The sequence below is a fragment of the Oratosquilla oratoria genome, chromosome 33 (assembly GCF_046742065.1).
Source record: "Oratosquilla oratoria isolate Oo_2021 chromosome 33, ASM4674206v1, whole genome shotgun sequence".
NCBI classification, from domain to species: domain Eukaryota; kingdom Metazoa; phylum Arthropoda; class Malacostraca; order Stomatopoda; family Squillidae; genus Oratosquilla; species Oratosquilla oratoria.
This window is the reverse complement of record NC_134809.1, coordinates 26,488,041-26,495,540: the sequence shown is the minus strand read 5'-3', so window position 1 is coordinate 26,495,540 and position 7,500 is coordinate 26,488,041. Positions and strand designations below refer to the sequence as shown.

The 7,500-nt window shown below is 38.8% G+C and overlaps 1 protein-coding gene across 1 annotated transcript in view; it reads left to right on the top strand.

Moving 5' to 3' along the window:
• The first annotated feature begins 2,135 nt into the window (after positions 1-2,135).
• LOC143017810 (uncharacterized) overlaps positions 2,136-7,500 on the top strand; it is a 40,152-nt gene continuing 34,787 nt past the window's right edge. Inside the window, exon 1 of the mRNA XM_076172705.1 lies at positions 2,136-2,426. The gene's annotated coding sequence lies outside the window, so the exon portion shown is untranslated. The remainder of the gene's footprint in view (positions 2,427-7,500) is intronic.

The window sequence follows — 7,500 nt, the reverse complement described above, 5'->3', positions numbered from 1 at the left end:
GATACAACCGAAACCGATATGAGGATTGGGACACAACGAGTGGATCAATGAGTTTGTTACTCTAGATTGTCGATTAAGGGTTTGAGCAACAGGATTTTGAAATGTCAAACTTTGTGACGCGTGATCACCTGTGCCAGGTTACGGAGGACACAGTGGACAAGGATGTCTGTACTCTACCTGTGTACAATTGTACAGAAAATCTACGCCCTGATTGCACGAGGCCATTGTTTCTGGTCTGAATTGTATTCATATGAAATGTATATGTGTGTGTATGTATGTGTGTATGTATGTAAGTATGTATGTATGTATGTATGTATGTATGTATGTATGTATATGCATGCATGTGTGTATGTATGTGATTATGTATGTAAACAAGCGTGTATATATGCATGTATGTATTTATGTATGCACGTGTTTATATATGACCGCATGTGTGTATGTATGTATGTACATATTTTTGCAGAAACCACCGGGAAATTGAAAAAACAGATACCGCACGTTTTCGTCTATTTAGACATTTTCATTTTTTTTTTTTTTTTTTTTTTTTTTTTTGTACCTTTGAACATGTCTAAATAGACGAAAACGTTCGGTATCTGTTTTTTCAATTTTCCGGTGGTTTCTGCAAAAATATTTTATCCCGTGTGTTTTGTGATTTCTTTGTATGTACATATGTATGTATGTATGTATGTATGTATATATGTATATGCATGCATGTATTTATGTATGTGATTATGTATGTAAACAGGCGTGTATATGTGCATGTATGTATTTATGTATGCACGTGTTTATATATGACCGCATGTGTGTATGTATGTATGTATGTATGTATGTATGTATGTATGTATGTATATATGTATATGCATGCATGTGTGTATGTATGTGATTATGTATGTAAACAAGCGTGTATATGTGCATGTATGTATTTATGTATGCACGTGTTTATATATGACCGCATGTGTGTATGTATGTATGTATGTATGTATGTATGTATGTATGTATGTATATGCATGCATGTATGTATGCATGTGTGTATGCATGCATGTATGTATGCATGTGTGTATGCATGCATTTATGTACGTATGTATGTACGTATGTACGTATGTATGTATATATGCATGTATGTATTTACGTATACACGTGTTTATGTATGATCGCATGCGTGTGTATGTATGTATGTATGTATGTATGTATGTATGTATGTATGAGGGTGTGTATGTATGCATGTATGTATGAGGGTATGTATGTATGTATGTATGTATGTATGTATGTATGTATGTATTAATGTACGTATATATATGTGTATGCACGTATATATGTGTGTATGCACGTATATATGTATGTATGTATGTATGTATGTATGTATGTACGTATGTATGTGTATATATGCGAGTATATATTGAAAGCAGGTGGTGGTGGTGATGACGGTGGTTATGATACTGGTAATGGTAGTGGTAACAAGTATTTTTTTGGCTGTGGTTGTGGTGATTATAGGTTTGGTAGTAGTAACGGTAACAGTAACGGTGACGGTGCTGTTGACAGTAAAAAAGGAAGAAGGGATGGGGGTGGTGTGGTGTTGTTGGTGACACTGATGGTGATGCTATGGTGATAGTTGTGGTACTGGTAAGAGTGATAGTGATGATACTGATGGTGGTAGTGGTAGTGATGATAGTAGTGAGGTGGAGGTGGTGGTCATAGTAGCGATGGCCATGCGGTGGTGATGATAGTGATAGAAAGTGACAGTGATAGAGTTGGTTCTTAGAGTGGTGAGTGATGGTGGTGGTGTTTATGGTTGTGATGAGAGTGATAGTGAGGGTGGTGGTGACTGGTGATGGTGGCGAAGTTGAAAGTGATAGTGATAGTATATATTGTAATGAAGTAATGGTGATTATAGTGTCTGTAATGGAGACAATGATGGTGATAGTGACAGTGATAAAGGTGGTGGTGGTGGTAGTGGTGATGGTGTCACTGGTGGAAGCCCAAACGAGTGAAAGTGACAAAAGGTGCGATACCGCTCCATATCTTTCTATTTTGATTGACTGTGTGATGTCACACCGTCGCGGTCATTATCATGGGGGCGTCCTGAAAGCCCACCTTATCGGAAACATGTAACAGGGGCCTGGGCTGCGCACACACGTGAGTAAGCTTGTGTGTGTGTTTACTTAACCGTCGCATCAGCAGAGGGTACTCTTGTCGGTTTTGTTCCTGTGCGTGTCTAACCTGACTGTCACTCCGCGGTGGGACAGTGCAGAGACGCTCGACAAGTCCTTTGCGCGTTTGTGGCGTCAAGGTCGGTCGATTTCGCGAGCCGACCGGACCAAGATATCCTTCGAGTGGGAGCAGTTTCAACTCTATCTCTGGAGTTGAAAAGGGGAAATACATCAAGATTAGTAGTGGTTGTTTGATGCTACAGCACCTTTCTGCACGAGGTAAATTTTCTTTTTTCAAAATATTTATTTTCACTCTTTCTCACATGAGGGGGAAATTAATTCTGTCGAGACGTTTTTGGTGGATTTTCAGGCGTGTTCTTCCGTTTTGGAATAATGATAATACCACAATTTAACATCAAGGCCGTGAAACTTAAGGTCTACAAACTAAATAGTGTCTGTGATAGTTAGACCCATCCTTGACTATGCGGTACAGTTTTGGTCTCCGTCCTACAGAATGGACGTAAATTCACTAGAATCAGTACAGAGAAGAATGACCAAAATGATACAAGGACTCGGAAATTTGCCTTACGAAGAAAGGCTTAGGCACCTAAACTTACACTCTCTGGAAAGACGCAGAGTGCGGGGTGATCTAATAGAAGTGTTCAAGTGGATCAAAGGCTATAACAAGGGTGATGCAAACAAGGTCATCATAATAAAACAACAGGGCAGGACTCGCAGTAATGGTTATAAACTGGACAAATTTAGATTTAAGAAGGAAATAGGCAAAAATTGGTTTACTAATAGGGTGGTCGATGAATGGAATAAACTTAGTAACCATGTAGTAAGCGCTGAAACTATCAGTTGTTTTAAAAAACGATTAGACAACTTTATGGATGGGGATGACAGGTGGTGATGGATACGGAGCTGCCTAGTGTAGGCCTTATGGTCTTTTGCAGTCTCCTTTATTTCTTATGTTCTTATGTTCTTATGTAAAATTCGCCCATCTCCGTAATGAAAAGTTATTCACAAAGTAAAATTTATCCAACCCAGCTTCTGAAAATGCCGTTACGCCTACCCTGACTCGTAGTCGTTACCGAAAGCTGTGTAGGAGTAAAAAAAAAAAAAAAAAAAAAAAAAAAAAAAAAAAAAAAGGAGGGAAGGGAAGGAGGTTACTTGTTAAGGATTTCTAGAGAGCAGCGTTAAAGTGTGGATCTAGAGAGTCTATGTAGTGTACTATTCCGATGTGTTTCCGAAACTGGATACCACTCCTAGGAGCTCAAGGATGAAAGAATAAGCTTGGAGATTGACCCAACCACGCCATCAGATCAGGTTCTCGTGGTGCTGCAGATTATAATTCACATCCTTGTTTTGTTAGATCAGTTTCTACCACCCAGAAATGTAAGAATCTTTGCTGCTACGACGCAAAAAAAAAAATATCCCCGTGTATATTAGTGATTGTACATATTTCATGCGGCCAACACTTTATGGGGGAGGAGATTTAGTTCCCCGACTGACCAGAATCACAAAGAATTACTCTCTTATGAATCTAGAACAATTGCGTACCAGATAATTGCATAACTGATTAATTGAGAAAAAATATAAGGAATAGGGAATTTCAATATCTAATACATTAATGTCTAATGGACTAAACATTTGTGTCCCTGGTTAAATATGTATTTGTGTAAACAAGATAGTACTTGATTAAAAGGAATAAAAGGGTCATAAGAATTATTTTTTTATATTTCTTTAAAATGCATCAATAGAGTAACACTTTTGAAATATATATGAGCAATAATTAACCATTAATACTTAAGTTGTTTAAATAGAAGTATTGAGTAGAATTATGAGCAAAATAAATACATAAATAAATAAATAATGTAGCTCAAATAGCATTATGTGCTTTCTATCTCCATCGACGCACATTTCCTCCCAATGATAAAAAAGATGGCATGTGGACAATTGTAAATTAATCTTCCTTAGGAATCATTGCTCCAACAGCATTTGTGGTTGGCTCTTATTCTGAAACTGAAGTAGTTTTAAACTGGGAAATAGCTTCTTGGGCTCGGTCTTTAGCGAACTAAGATCCACGATTGTGTCCATGAATATGAGTCCTTACTTCGTCATTCACTATATAAATTCTTGTTTTGTAAGATCTCTCTACGCATATTCAATACGTTTTGGAGCTTTCCTGGTTTTTCTTATGAAAATTATATATTTCTTTTATCAGCTTGAAATGTGTATTTGCGTAAATCAGACTTACGCAAATACACATTTAGCCAGGAACACAAATGTTTGGGCCGTCAAATATTAGCGTATTAAATATCTAAATCCCTTATTCCTTATGATTTTTAGCGATTTTCCAGGTACGCAATTGTCCTGGTGCGCAATTTTCCAGGTACGCAATTGTCCTGGTGCCCAACTGTCCGGGACGAAATTGTTCGGGATGCAATTGTCCGGGACGAAATTGTCCGGGATGCAATTGTCCGGGACGCAATTGTCCGGGATGCAATTGTCCTGGACGCAATTGTCCGGGATGAAATTGTCCTGGACGCAATTGTCCGGGATGAAATTGTCCGGGGTGCAATTTTCCGGGACGGAATTGTCCGGGATGCAATTATCCGGGACGCAACTGTCCGTTCACCCTCATGATTAACTGATACCCCCACACAGAGGAGAATGTTGATTACTCTTAACTTCTTTTGCCCTTCCTTTCTGCTTTCCTCTTCCTTAAAACACCTTTATGAATCCACCTCTCCGGTACGATATGGTCCTCAAGGATAGAAGCGCTGGTTATTGACGGCGATATACAGTACCTTCACACTTTATCCACTGTGGTACCGGGACGTTCCATATAGCTTTTATCTTGGTCAAATTCGAATGAATGAATTCAGCTCAGATGACGTCATCGAAGTCGAGAGGGGATGACAATCTCGAGTCTACTTAACGATCATGTTATTTGCTGATTTTATTCTGGCTAATGCTAAATCACTTTATACAGTTTAGGAGACGTCACTGGTATAAAGGGGTTAACAAGATTAGTAGACAGTTTGAAAACTACATATTCCAACTGTGGGCAGTGTTAATACAACTACTTTGATGACAGTTTGATTTCACATCAAATGAACGTCCCAAAAGTATATATATATATATATATATATATATATATATATATTTTTTTTTTCAGACATAGATGCATTGTTTGGATTATTCTTTAGGAATATATATTTCAACGTGTTCCGCTTAATTTCCCGGTAGCAGTCTCGATTTTGACCCTAGCCTTCTTTTACGTCACAAGGACACTGCCAACCAATGAAGTACGGTGGGAGTTCAGCGTCTTCATTCGAAGATTTGCGCTTTGACTTGGCTAGACTCCATGCCTTGACAGAATGTTGGTGGTACATTTCACAGCATCATTACTCTTTGCCTTATCTTATCCTAGTTTACCCAGTGTTAATCGTATAGTAATACTATTATATCATTTCATACATACTCAATAACTAGAGAGAGTGGAAACATAAAACCTCATTGAGGAACGAACAAATATGTCAACATTTGTTTTTTACAGTGTTTTCTCACATTTCAGATGTTTCTTTTGCACGACCTGTCAAATCCATACTCATGATCACTTCCACATTGCCATTTGTTTGAATGATCCTCTAAACAGGTATACCTGTACAGCTTGGGTAGAAGGCGTAGAGTAGGTTTGGAAAAGAAATCACACACAAAGGAGAAATCAGGCTCTACTGTAGAGTGCGGTATCGTCGTTTGCGGTCAGTGTGGAGACGCTAACGCGTGTTAATATATCTTATTAGTTATTCGATATGTTATTCCTATCATATAATATGTTCGATACTGCCATTCGGACCATTCTGGTAATGTTTCCTTAATCTACGAATTTTTTACTATGATGATAAATATATATATAATTAGACCCCCAATGACAGAAAAGGACATTAGGAGTAACATATGTGGAGGAAAAGGAACAGGTAGGGAGTTATAGATCTCTGGAAACTGATATACACAAAAATAGAAGACTGAAGAAAGTGATAGACCATAGAATGAGGGAAGGAGAGGAGTTAGGAGAAACTCTGAGAGTGGCATGGAAGAAAAAAAGGATTGTGGCGACTGTGAAGGTCAGAAATGGTCAGAAAGTGAGGTTGCGTCAGGTTTGTGGTGATGTCATCATGATCTTTTAATGTACATGTGTATGGAATGATAAGGGAAGTAAAGGCAAGAAAGCTAGGCAGAGGTGTGGAATTAGTACCTGAGGTAGTATATAGGAAGTGAATCAATAGTTATTTGCGGATAACACAAACAGTACTTCTGAGAAAAGTTTAAAGTAGTTGGCGACTGAATATAGAAGAGGAGAAGATTATCAGTAGACGTCGGTAAAAACAAGGTTATGAGGAGTAAGTGGAATGTTTATGATGGTTGAATGAGTGGAGAGATGTTTGAGAAAATGTAGAATTGTATTTGTGTTTACATGCAGTGGTGAATGGAAGATTGGGCTTGGAGAGGAAATGGAATGAATACATGGCTCAATGAAACGAAAAGTAAGATGGGAATAGGTATTTGGGAATGAATACAAAATAGGGGGAGGAGCCTTCACCAGGATTCGCGTAACTGCGGTCAGAGTCGTCACCTTTGCCCAATTATGCGCTTTCAGCACCGTTGGGGGAAAGTAACAAACAGTCATTGCTGGGAATCGGAGAGGAGTGCTGGTGATTCAAACTCACAACTAACAGAATGCGAGACCAGGAAGTTCCAATTACGCCACCTGCGTACATAAACACGAAGAAAAGGTTTTATGAAGGCGTCATTATACTCGAAATACTGCACGGAGCAGAGACTTGGCATGTACGAAAGGCTGAAAGGAAGAGATCTTTTGAGATGATTTGTTAGAAAAGAATGGTAGGACTTTCAAGAATGGACATGGTAAGACATGTGAAGGTGAGGCAGAGAGGAGGTGTTGGGAGAAAATTGTCTGATATAGTTGAGCAAAGACCGTGAGGCGATTTGGGCATATGAGCAAAATGAATGAGGAATGGCTAAAAAAAGGAAATGTGGAATGCAGAGGTGAGCCCAAATGGAAGGCATAAATGAGATAGAGGAATGTGATGAAAAAAGTGAAGGCACAAGGTACATAAGTAGAGTAAGAGAGAGTACAAGAGGTAGGAATGTATGGAGACAGATTGTGAATGGATAGATGGATGACGTGACCCAAAAGAATGTTCTCCACATCTGAAGGAGTGAATACGGAGGGGAGATCAGGGTAGGGTGAAGCTGTGGGGGTAAACCATCTCCAGCTGTTCTGTCCTGTGGTGGATGATATGTGTCCTATTGCACTTCGTTT